The sequence below is a fragment of the Corvus hawaiiensis genome, chromosome 26 (assembly GCF_020740725.1).
Source record: "Corvus hawaiiensis isolate bCorHaw1 chromosome 26, bCorHaw1.pri.cur, whole genome shotgun sequence".
Lineage (NCBI taxonomy): Eukaryota > Metazoa > Chordata > Aves > Passeriformes > Corvidae > Corvus > Corvus hawaiiensis.
Window position 1 is genome coordinate 24,297,432 of NC_063238.1, and position 13,895 is coordinate 24,311,326.

Sequence of the window (13,895 nt, forward strand, 5' to 3'; positions counted from 1 at the left end):
ATTTCCTGGAAAGCATGAACTAAACACTTGAAGAAAAGCACAGAGTTGCCTCCCACTCTCAGCAACTGTATCTCACACTGCATTGTCTTTAATCATTATTCAGGAACTATGACATGCAGTAATCTACTTCCTCAGCTTCATTTAGCATTTGCATGACAGAGTCTTATCAAAATAGAGCTACTGGGACTGCAAAACAAACACTTAATTAAAGCTGAGTGTTTCTAATTAAATCCAGTAGGATGAACACATTACAATGAATGTCATTTCCAATAGCGTGCCTAGAACGACAAAACAAAGCGGCTGTGAGTGGCACACCCCACAGAGCAGCACCACGCATGTTCACATGGTGGTTTCCCTGACAGACCTCTCCAAAAGCTGCTGGCAAGCCACGTGCAGCATGGCCTTCCAGAGCAGCATCCTTGTGCCACCACCTCAGTGTAGTGGCAATGGTCACAGATGGTACTGTGCCATCTGTGTGAGATGGAACTACATGAAGCACAGAGGAAGAACAGGGAAGTAATGCAAAGATGCCTTGCAGCTCCAGCTGAATTCAGCAAGGATACCTGCATGTCACTGGGAACCCAGCCTGACTCTAGTAATCAAGGTGTTTTGGTAAAAGTGGCAGGGGACAGCAGTTAAGGTTATCTGAGTGTCCTTGTGCAAGATGCAGAGATGGGAACAGAGAAAGGCCTTTGGGGAATTTCCTTCAGAAATCCTTCCAGAAAAATACTTGAAATTAGGTTCTTCAAAAAACCAATCTTGTTCTGTTTGTGAGGTACCAATGGCTTGAGTCAGCCTTAGTAGCAGTGAGTTAGTGGTGAGCAGCCAATAACAGGATGATAATTTCTGTCTAAAACAGCCTAAATGCCCTCAACCCCCAAATAGGATCTCAACAGATGGCATATGAAGCTAGGAAGGATTGCTGAGGCAGTTGGGTCTTTCACCACAACCTATAGGGAAAGGCAAGAAAGACAGGACTGGACAGCTTATTCAGAGTGTTCTTCAAACACAAAACACACAGTGGCAACAAGTTAACTTCTTACATTTTTTGGGGTTTGTTTTGCATTCCTCGTGAGGAGAAAGTAAAGGAATTTAAAAATGTTATGAAGGAAGGCTTGCATGGGACTGGCTAAGGTGAGGCACTGGATTTGACTGCCTGGGATGATGGCGGGATCCAGCACTGGAGCCTGGATTATCCTGTCAGGTAAAGGCTTGGCTATCATGTAAGGATTGACAGACGTGATTTGTGTTGCCTTAGCCAACAGGAATGGCTGGGGTGGTCTCTTGAGGACCCTACCAGTCCTATTCTTCTACACCTCACAATCATTATTTCTGTCCCTTTTGCACAGTTACAATAATGACAATCCTACTCCTGACTGTTGACCTTAAGATGCTGTATTTCTCTGTGCTGTATCTGAAGTGCACTAAAATCAAGCCTCTGCTGATCACAGACTGGCCAGCACACCAGTGGGACTCTGCTGTATTTGTGCTGCAGAAAAGACTTGCAGCAAGGTATTTATAGGAAGTCCATACGTAGAAGAATATTGTTACCCACTGGAAACAGATTGCAGTCCAGAGCAAAACAAAACGTGGAGATATAGTCATTCCCACAATCATATATGTATAGCATAATCACCCACAAGGCTGTCAAATGAGGCCAAACCCTGCTGCGTTTTTGGCAATCAATAGGCAGTGATGCCGTGCATCCCTACTGGGAAGACAGGATTTGACCCGCAACAGCATTTGGGGTCAGCATGGGATAAGCCTGATGGGAGCTGGGCTACTGTCAACACTTTCCAAGATCCTCTCCCCAGGACATGTCGATCCATGACCTTAATCAGCCATGGTAAATCTGGGGAGCAGTAATGAAGTTTAACCCCCCTTCACATGCCCTCACAGACTCAGAGAACAGTTGAGCTGGGAAGGGACCTCTGGAAGTCACCTGGTCCAAGCCCCCTACTTAGACCACCTAGAGCAGACTGCCCTGTACCATGTCCAGATGAGCTGTTCTTTCTCATATCTTTATTAAGAAATTAATTTTTTTCTTAAGTTTGAGTAATGTGCTAAGCCAATCAAAACATCTGGTGAAGATGTGCAGTGATGAAGACTTAACAAGATTAAAGAAAAAATGCCATAAATACTTTTTTTTATCTGGTCAAATGGAAGACATCAGAAAGCAGCTGATAGGCAGCAAATCAAACAAAAAGGCAAAAGGCACAAACACATATGCAAATACACAAATACATAAAACATGAGGGGTGGGAAGAATGCCTTAAACACCATGCAAAACTGACTTTCATTAAGCAGCAACTGAAAACATCATTGATGCAACACTGCAAGAGTTGGGCCTCATTTCTCCTCAGATGGGTTTGAACATTTCTTTGATCTTCACTTTGTTCCAGACCACTCTGTTTCAGGCTGACAGGCTGCTGCTTTATTTGGAAACAGAAGGAACGTTAAGACACTATCCTGAGGGCTGCCTTGTGTACACTATACGGGATGTTCAATTATTTTAGGTGTCCCTGGCAGGGTCTTGGCTCACACCATGCAATACTCTCCTGAACAACTCCCAAACATGGGAGTTAGTGCTGTCTCAGCAGGTGCTGTGGATGTAGCTCCAAGGGTGAGATGATAAAAGTGCAAGACCAGGCTGCACCATTCCACTTTATCTTGGAACAGCTAAAAACCATAGGCACATTTGATTTAGTACTGTAGGTGTGGCCTGGAGGTCTAAGATGGAATGAGTGAGCTTCACAAAACCAAAAGATTTATACAGCAACACAGTGAAAAATGTCCACCACAGGATTAAGAAAAGTGAGAATTTCTGTGTTTATTTACCCTGACTAGTTAAACATAGCACCTGTCTAGAAAATCAAATAAGGCTTTCAAGACAAACAAGATCATACAGCAAGCAGGTTTCGCTGGACTTTATATGAAGCAAGCCCTCAAGACTGCAAAACACATGTTCTTTATGCCACAAGAACCACATGTGTGATTATTTACCTTGTGCTGACACACTTGAAGAGCTTCCCAGTGGCCGCTGAAGGGGCTGTTACCCTACTCCATGTGGTACCACTCTACCTTGGCTCTCAGCTAAACATCCTCTCCACACCACCATGGTGCAGCATCAATGACTGACTCATGCTACATGTGCACAGGCTGGCTGTGTAGCCAAAGCTGAAATCTGACTCACTGTATAATTTGTTTTAGGAGGTACAAACCTGCTCGTAATGAAAATTTAATGTTCTGTGACTCACACTCCATTAAAGTTTATAGAAGTCTTCATGGTCATGACATTTATTAGCAAACTGGTACACCCCCAGTTATTTAGGGCCAGTTAGAATTATCTTAATGAGTCTTCTTGTTAGAGGTTCTCAAATAATCTTATCTTCTCTATACAACAAGAGCAGTTCACACTTCCAGACCAAAATAGGTCTCAGTCAACCCACAAATTCCAATTACAGATTTTATGGGTTTGGACATTGCCTTTAGACTAAGCTGTTGAATAATATACTAGCAAATTGCAGTGAAAACCCTACAAATGTGTTCAAAATTATTTTCTTTTATGTATTTCTTTCCCACCATGTTATTTCCTTCAAAATACAAGGTCTAATTTTGTCTCCTCTTTCACAGTATTTTATTGTAGTCCAAGACTGTTTATCTTTCCTGTCATCTATTTGCACCTCAGAACATTGCTGAGAACAAAAACCTTTTTTTTTTTAAGATAGCAATTGACAGATAAGAGCTTTAATTTAACACAGCCACAGATTTATTAGTTTTGGGCAAGACAGCATCAGCAATGACATGTTCTTATCCAGTAAGGTTGTTACAGACCCACTGGAAGCTTGGCAAAAACAGGCAAACCTAGATTTAATCCCTTGAAATTGTATCTAAGGCCCTTGTTCCTTAACCTCTCTAAATTTCCTGAAGGCAACTAAAGCTCAGACCAACACTAAACTGTTGAATTGTATTTCTGGACAATTCCAGTATTTTTGCCACACTTTACTGATGAAGTTACATTTCAATTAACACAGTTTTACTTTAAAATACCTTTTTTTGGCCTGTTTGTAAGATATTTCAAAGCAACTTGGGTAAAAGGGATAATATAAATAAACATTTTTGCTCAGGTTAACTAAAATATTTTCCTTTAGGCATATGCTTGTTCAAAAACAAGTCATAATTCTGTGCTTTTTAAGAAAGATGCTGAAGAAAATTACTACATACTTTGCTTGTCCCATAGTCTGTGCAATATATTTTTACACTAACCTCAAAAGGGTGGAGCTCTTGGAAGATGAACTATAAAAACCTTGAAATTTGCTTCACGTGAGGAGAAAATTCTTCTGAAGTCTGATGAGAAATTAAATTATGGATGTTAATACAATTCCATCTTGTTATCCAGTACACACAGTTCTGCAAAACTTAATCAAGAACAGGCATTGAATTTTTTTAAATGGATGTTATTTATTAAAAATTAAATGGAGATTTTGCTCTAAATTGTAAGGGTTTTGCTACCTTAAAATCCACCATGAAAAGAACTATAGCTCTTTGATGCACTTTATTTTACCTAATATATTTTTCACATGGCTTGTTCTATGTGAATGGTAACAAGGATGACCCTAAAAGCAAAACTAAACTGTATTGTCCCAGCCTAAAGGCAGTGAGGAAACAACCAGCTGAGGCAGTCAATTCCTCACTGTTAGAGACAACTTTCACTTACCTTAGGCCCTTCTCAATTTACTAAAATAAATTCACTCCTGCAAACATCCCAGCAACATCAGAATATCTGTGCCTGCCCATGGTGTCCTCCTAGTGCTTACTATACCAAGCAGCAATGTTAGGAGCAAGGAGTGGAGCTGGGAAGGAAAAGTGACATGCAGAGACAGGAAAGACATTGTTTGCAAAAAGGATACTTTAGAGGAAAAGAAGGTACACTGAGACTGTAATAAAAAATCTGAGAATTCAAATACATAGCTAAAGTTGCAGTTTTGTAATATGACTCTGTAGTAACGTATGTGGTCTTTTAAAAAAGCTGGGAATTAATATTTTATATGAATGGAAGTTGCACATGGAAGAAATCAATCCCTTCCAGTAACATCCCAGCATCCATCACCTTCTCCCCCAGCTTACACTGGGGTAACAAGAGGTTGACAGGTCCCAGCTGATGTCTCTTATATGCATTTATTTTCTCCTGCTATAGTATATAGTATACTAACATCTCCACCTTCTAAGGAGGTGGGAGGACTTGGAGCTCTTTTCCTTAGATGGATGTGACAATTTGAAACTCATCACTTGCAGAGGATGTACCAATTCCCCTCCCAGCCCCAGAGGAGCAAACCAGAACATGGGAGCCACTGAGGACACTGTGCTAAAATGCAGGGAGAAGGGTCAAGATCAGTAAGAGCTGCTCCTAAGGCCACAGTGTGAGACACATTGGGCACATGAAAAGATCAGATACTTCAGGCTTCCTGGCACTGAAGCCCATGTAAGCTAAAAGTAAATTCTGTGAGCACTTTCCACCAAACAGAGGCAAACCTGTCATCCCTAGAGGTGGGTCTGATAGACCAGATAAGGCAGATATGACAGAGCTAATGAACCAAGATGTGAAGCTGGTAACTGGAGAGTGAGGCCTGGCCTTGAATGGGCTGAGCTTAGAAAACCAAAAAAAGGTTTCATACTGGTTTGGTTTTCTTCTTTCTTGAAAAGCATCCTTTGCTTTGCAGGGCAGAGAGGACAAACTCATCTCCAGAACAATTATCTACCTCCCAAGCAAAGCCATGAGATACACACGGTAGAAAGTGACTTCCTCCAGGTACTACTCCCTGATAGACATGAGACTGCACTCAAGATCTGCTCCTCAGAGGGGACCTGCAGCTGGAGATCTACTGTGAGAAATACTCCCCAATAAAGCTGAAAAAAGACAAAGTCATCGAAGCAAGACTATTTATTATTTATTAATAGAAATGAGCCAGCTGAGTCAGGCACAGCTCACTGAGGAGGCACACCTCCTCCTTAAATGCACAAACTTTTATGCCCTTCCCTGGCCTGTGGGGATCCCTGTTCCTTTTTCCCTTTGGCTGGGTACTCAGGAACTCACATTCTTTCTGAACCACCTACTGTGCTCAAACCAACACCTCCTTTCTCTTCCTCCTTTTCTCCCCAGAAACAAGCATTGTTTCACTCCCCTTTTCCTCCGCCTCCACTCATGAGGCTTGGCCTTGTGCACCTTCGCCTAGGTGACATGAGCACATGTTCTTATGGCTGGTTACAATGGCTGAAGCAAAACATTATTTTATCCCTCATATCTACCAAATGTTTCCTCAGCTGTGACAGCCTTGGAATCATCATGAACCATTTCTGTTTCTTGAGGTTCTTCATCATGAACTGATAAATTTAATGCCAGACATTCATCATCTGCTCCTATTTCCAGTATGACTGGCCAAAACCACCCCCAGGAGGTCTCAAATCAGGTCCAGTACCTCATGGTTTAACCCAAATTGTTCCTCAGGAAACCACTTTCAAAGGTTGAAAGGCAAGATTTGGTGCTGAGCCAACACCAGACATATGGGTCATATGTCCCTGTGTATACAGGGGATGAAACAACTTCAAGCACTGTCCTGCAGCCATGTGCATGGTTTAACCATCCAGCAGGGATGCAGCTCCTGTGAGCCACACCAGCCCCTTTCTAGCTGCTGTTCTGGACCAGAGCCTGCTCTGGGCAGAGACAGACACACTGCCATGGTTTGTGAACATGCAGGGGAGAAGACTGTAGCACATGGGCACAAGCCAGGATGTCTCATGACCTCAGAAGAAGAGAAGGACAATGCCCATGCTAAACAAATGATGGCAATGCAGTGGCTACAAAGCAACCATGACTGTAGTTACTTGTTGCACTGAACACCTACATTTCCTACTGAACAGTGTGCTTGGGAAACCTTTCATGATTCACCTCTGGAGCTTTTAACATAAAAAGTGTGACTGAACTCCCTTGGGCCATTTTCAGGAATGGCAAAGTTTTTGCAGGAGACCTCAAGGACTCTGAAAACTCTACAGCTTCTCCTTTCTTCTGACTTCAGCATTGGACAACATAGCTCTTGCAGCAAAACCAGGAGATTTTATAGGGTCAAACTTGCTCTGAATCCACCAACGTCCTGGTCTCCATGACATTTTTGGAGGACTTCTTAACTTGGGGCTAAAGTCCTGTGGAATGAACATCATCTGGAGCTGCAGTCCAGGTGTAACCAAAAGTCCAGAAGGATATTGTGTGTCCCAAGGGAACACAATTAAGTGCAATCTTCCTCTGATTTCTTCACATAACAGATTCCATGAATTTTATTAATCAGCAGCCTAAACTTGTGTGGCTGACACTCTGCGGGTTTGGAAGAGAGCTGCAAGGATGTGAGGAAGGTGTAAATTAAACTAGGTCACATCAAGATTATTCTAATTTACTTCTTCCGGTGCTTGCAGAGCTGGCTTCCACTTCAGCTTCTGCCTCAAGCACCCCAGCTCAGAACTTACACTAATTAGACTCCTAAAGCAAGATTCATGCTAATGTGTAGGCAGAAATACAAATACAATTTTAGTGCATTACAGTATAATTGCCCAGCAGAGATGCTCCATTCTACCTTATAGCCCAGTGCCCCTGCAAAACCAAAAGCAGTGCATAAAACACCCCAGTGCTATGGCACCAGTGCCCATCTGCTTCCTCTGGGAGCTTCTCTGGCCAAAAAGCAAGTGTTTCAGTGGCACAAAATCAGGAAGGAATGGTCAGCATCCACCCCAGAGGCCATCAGGATGAGGAGCTGGTTTTCATCCAGGGTAGGAGCAGAAAGCCCTGCTCAAGGGGATGAAGGGAGGGAAGGAGATGCCAGGTTTCTTGGTGGCATTTCCCTCCCATGGTCACAACTCATCACTGGCCATGTGAGCCCCTGAGCAGGAGGAGCCACTGGCACCCTGGAGCAGCTGTCATCCACTTCCACGTGGGAGGATGCTGCATCATGCAGGCCAGTGGCCCTGGGAAAAATAACTCATCAATCACTAATGGAGATGCTCCTACTATGTAGGAGTAGATGCCAAAGAACAGCTGAGCAGGGGGCTGTGGTTTATTTTTAATTTTGTAAAGTATATTTGCCTTCCACATGGTCCTCTCATTCTTCCTCTCACAGCACATGTAAACAGAGAGACAGTAAACGGCACACTCAGGTCCCAACAGACTGAGCCACAGCACAGAGCTGCTGCAGATTGCAGTGCTTGCTGTAGCTGTCTCACAGACCCACCTGCATTTCACAGAGACATCTTCTTTTTCCTCGCACTCTAGAGCAAGGTCAAATATGACAGTCTGCGGGGCAACCCCAAAGGCACCTTCCAGCCTGCACTGCTTATCTTGGCTGATGGATCCATGCACAGCACAGCCCCAGACGACCACACATTTGGCCACTGAGGAAAACCTCTGGATGCAAAACCCCTTCTGGGTAGAATCATGTTTCACTCCTAGAAAGTTTATTGGCTAATCTACAAGGGCTCTCAAATAAAGTTTATGAGCCTGTAAATGCTCCCTGCCACGAAATGGCCTCAGGAGCCAAGGATAACCTGTGTGAGCTTTACCACAGCCTTTTGAGTGGGAGGAGTGCTGAGATGTGGTACAGGCTGCTCCAAGGGGCCATAGGGTGGGTAGCTGTGAAGCAGAGAGACCGAGCTCCTTGCTACAACCATCATCAGCTGCCTTCAGCCCACGACTCCTAACGCAGTTCTGTGCTTGTGGCACGAGCTCTGGCGTGCCCTCAGTCAGAGTCCAGCTGCGTTACTTCTGTGCAGAAGCGACTCTGGCATCAGGAAAAGCGCTGGCTGTACGCGCCCGCTGGCTTCTTTGCAAGGAGACACGGCAGGAGCCGATGATCTGGGCTCACGTTAGTTCGGAGATAAAGGAAGAGAGGGGGGGTTCTGGTCTGGCTTCTAACAGGTTTATTGTCAGAAGTTTTGCAACCAGAACGTGGCAATGATCTTAATCTGGGATCTCGCTAAGAGGCTTTTCCCTCAGTTTTATAGGGAATTTGAAAACCCCGGTGAAAGGGGAAAACAACCAATGAGTTACAAGCCAGGGGGAGGACACAATGTAACAAGAACCACTGGGGTAAACCGAGAGGCGGGAGTTATAGCAGAACCAATGAACGACCGAGGAACCGAGAATTTTCCCGAGCCGGGGGATGCGGCTTGGGCCCGGGCACCGCCCAGGGGGTGCGGCTTAGGCTTCTGAGCCGCCCCTCGACCCACCCTCTGAGCCTGCCTCTTTGGGAAACTCGATCCAGAGGATGGGCTGGGATTGATTGGCATCACGCTGCCCCAGCCCCGCAGTGGGCTGGGTCACAGCAACAGACTGCCATGATGGGTGGTACTCCGGCCCGCTGGCCGCTGGCATGTCTCACATGGATGGGCGCTGCCCTGGAGGTATTTGCTGCCCCTGAACCAAAATCCACCACCCTCTCATGATCTTATGTTCTTGCCTTTCATTGCAAAAGCCAGGTAGTTGTGATAAAATTAGGACAGCTGCTGATGACAATTGGCTTCAGATAAGGTCTTCAGGGTGGCCATCAGGAAATAAATGAATGCTGTTAAAGCCAGCACTGTAAAGTCCCCCTGGCAATCTCTGCCAGCCCTCACCCTGCCAGCAGGCACCAGACAGTCAAGCAAGGGGGCCCTGCTGGCTTCTGCTTGCAGGGTTGGATCCCCACCAGCACAGCACAGCAAAGGGCTGGCACACTCTGCCAATGGACTGCAGCTTCACAGGTTTATGGATTTATTTTAAATGGATGTTTGTTCTAGTGTAGTCTAAAACACTGCTGGCCCTCAGGGAAGGTCAATATCCAGCATGGCACAAACTCCGCCTTCATTCTAACTTACCCTCCACCTCACCAGTTGTTTAAGTATCACTTTATGCAGAAAGAGCAGAGAATGGGACTTTATAGGAGCTTAGTACACCAAAGCCACACTTCCAGTCTCACATCTATCAGGCATTGACTGCATCCAGTGTTTCCAGTGGCTGAAAGAGGGTAGTCTTGAATTTGATATTAGGAAGAAATTGTTTACTGAGAGGGTGGTAAGGCACTGGAACGGGTTGCCAAGAGAAGCAACCTGGTTCAAGTTCAAGGTCAGCCTGGATGAGGCTTTGAGCCATCTGGTCTAGTAGAAAATGTCCCAGCCCATGGCAAGGAAATTAGAACTAGATTATCCTTAAGAGCCTTTCCAACTCAAACTATTCTGTGATTCTGTGCTTCTGTACTCACCAGTATCCTGTGTAAGGATCTGCCTTCCCATCCTTGAGGTCTATGGAAAATGCTTCTCACCCCAACCACAGCCATCCATCTGCATAGGCAGTATTTGTGTTGTACATCACTGATGCATGTGCAATTGTGGTAAACTTCCGCTTTTCAGCCTCACAAGCAAAAGTAAATGTTTGGACGAAAAAATTGCCTTCCTACTCCTGACCAAAAAGTTGACTTTATGTGGTTGATGTGAGACATAACCAGACCCTGTTAATTTGGACCTACACTCAGCAGTAACAGGGAAATAAATTACCAGCCATGACACAAACAAAACAGAAGTGGCAGTAATTGGTCTCTGTTTTATGGGCTTTGGGTAACACCATTTGAGCTTAAAATACAGTCAACATGTGCCAATGCTGCTACTTCCATCTAATGGATGTGGAAGAGAAAGATTTGCTCATGCAGGTATCATACTACAAAGTATGGCAGCACCAAGAGTAAATATAGGTTAATATTCTAAGTAACAGAAGAGCTTTAACACACCTCTCAAGAACCTCATGTTTTTAATGTATGCAAATCTAATGGGCCCAAGGCGAATAAAATCAGCCAGCGGGTGGAAAAAAAAATCATACCGGCTAAAAATACAATTATTGTTTAATTGTACAGAGGAATTCTTATCCAGTGACTCTGTGTTGCAAACAGGCACTGTAGCAGGGCATGTCCTACTGTGAGAATCCCTGCATTTACCTCAAGCAGCACGCAATGTTTCCCCATGAGTTTGTCTGGCCTCAGCAGCCTATCAAGAGCCATAAAACATTCTGCCTGCATGTCATGGTTTAGCATAGTTTGGGTTTTTAGTTAAAGAGGGCTCTAGCCACGGAAGTGATTCTCTTGCAAAGAGGTGCTTACAGCTTCCTCTATGATCTGACAGAACCAATCAACTGGCTAGTTTGAATATTGGCAACTTTTTAAAGCCACTTAAGAAGCTTGACACGCTTCTGTGACCCACGTTTAAGAACGAACAAACCCCGGGAAAGCTCTCTTGCTGCCGGCTTTTGGACAGGTAACTGGGGGCCCGTGGCGCGGCCAGCGGGGCCGGGCTGGGCCCTCCTCGGCGCGGCCCGGCCGGGTCGGCCATGGCGCAGCTTGGCTGAGATCTCAGCCGCTTCTGCTCGCTGGACACCCGGCACAGCCCCTCAGTGCGGGCCAGGCCGGCGAGGAGACAGCCGCCCTGGAGCCGAGTGGCCTTGTTCCCTCCGCGGCCCTGCTCCGTGCGGGCCAGCCCCACCCCTCCCCAGCCCTGCTCCGCGCAGGCCAAGCCGGCCTCGCCCAGTGCGGCTGAAACTCACCTGAGGCTGCCGCCCGGCAGAGACTGTGTGACCAACAGCAGTGAGCGAATTCCAGCTGCAAGGCCCGGGTGAGAGTAACCCTTCCAGTGCTGTAAGTTTCCTCCAGAACAGATGAAGCCTGCAGACATCAATCCTCTCCCAAGTCAAAAGAAAAGGAAGGGTGAAGGCATGTGAAGAAAACACCATAAAGACACCAAAGTCAGTGAAGAAGGAAGAGCTGAAACCCTGAGGGGGGAGAAAGAGGAGATGCTTCAAGCTTAGAAGCTGAAATTCTGTTGTAAAGCTATGATGATGGACTATGATACATCAGAGTACCCGTTGTAATTTCATGAAAGCATGGGGGGGTGGAGCGTTCAAACTGCACTTGTGAGCAAAAGTACCTGTGCTGAAATAAGCAAATGTTGAAGTAGCTGTGATCTGGTGAGAAGCTTGAACAGAGAGAGATGAAAGTGATGAAGACCCTTGCTCCCACAGAAGAAGACCTCTGTTCCTAGAGATGAAGATGCTCCCAGAGATAGGTGAAGAGAACCTTTGTTTTTGAACAGCTCATCCTTAAAATGGTACCCCAGTAGCTCAAGATTGAACCCTCGAAAACAGTTGTGGGAAAAGCTGTAAGTCGAGGGAAGGGACTTTCACATGTGAGCAGAGAATCAACCCGGGTGGCTGTCTTACTGTGACATTGAAGCCATGAGAGAACTGTTTCTTGTGGCGATGTCTCCATAGCATGAGCAAGAGAGACTCCTCTCCCTAAGTGAACTGAAAAAAAGAGAGTATTATAGAGGTGGTAAACTGACTGGAAAACTCTCAAGGGTTGTCTTTTTATGTTGTCAGTGGGAGAAGGGAGAAAGGTGGGGGGAAGAGAAGTGTTCTGAAGGTTTAGTCTGACTTTTTTTCTTCCTTTTAGGTGTGTTAATAAACTTCTTTATATTCTTTTAAGTTTTGTGCCTGCTTTGCTTTCTCCTAATTCTTATCTCACAGAAGGAAAATAAGTAAATAATGGATATTTTGAACCAAACCACTACACTGCGCCAGATGCAGGATGTGCATCCCATGGATGTGGCCACTACCTTACAGCCTTACAGCTCAAGAGGACTGGGGCTTACAAGGAGGAAGACTCATCACCTTGTCCCTCTGCCTGGGTGCAGGGCTTGTGGCATTGGCCAGCTGCTGTCCTTTCAAAAGTGCCCCAAAGGCAGGTGACATCCTCACTCTGCCCTTAAGTTCTGTTCAGTGTGGGAGAAGCTGGGAAAACATTTTTTGGCTTTACACCCTACTCTGCTAACGAGGAATTAAGCAAACTGGACCAACTTCATGGAAGGGGCTTTTAACAACAGGAATCTTGAAGAAACAAACCAAGAAATTATTTTTTTCCATGATGATGATAATCCAAAAACGAGGCACATATGGTAGTGGTTGTAGGACCCCTCCAGACACCATCCCATTAGCCCACGGAGGGATGACTAAGCAGGAGACAGAGGGATGACTGAGCAAGGCAGCTCTGTCAGGGCTTGTTGTAACAACCGTCTCTGAAGCCAGCAATTTCACACACTGTGAATTAAGTAATTTAATAGAAACATTCAGTTCTCCAGTCAGTCTAATAAGCTGTAATCTAACTATTTCCCTTCAGAATGAAAGAAAAAAGAAATCAGTAATTGGCAATAGTAATCAGTAATTGGCAATCAGTAATAGGCAAGCCTCTTCTCACGGGGCAGAAATGCTTGCTGTAACAACTCTAAACTGGTACTCCTCTGCACTGTGGGTTTTATCACTGTCCTGGGATCTTGCAACCAAGATTGGAACAGCCTCTACTCACTAACCTGGCTTAAATTTATTAATGGAAACTCTTCTGCACAGTTAGCTAGCCAAGAGGAACTCAACAGCTGAGGTAAATTTTAAAGAAACTTCCCTGCTTTCCTGGAGCCCATTCCTCCCTATAGTCCCAGCAATCCAGATTTCCTCACACCTGCAGAGCTGAGATGTCTGAGAGAGAAGCAGGTTTTGGGGGAGTTTCTGTGCACCAAAAGGTGGTTTAGATGTCCCTGGCTTCAGGTCTGGTCTGGAGGAGCTGCCCCACAGCTGCGACTTTCCCAAAGGACACCCCAAGTCCTGCTCCATACTATGAGAAGCAAAGCAAGACTGAGCTCAGAAAAAGTTACCCCTGTAGCAAATAAGCCAGTAAAAGCCCATAGAAATGTTTTCAAATGGTAGAGACCTAGTAATGAAACATTCAGTTTAGTAGAGAATCATACTTGTTCCAAAGCTATAAATGATCTCATTGAAGAGATCTAAA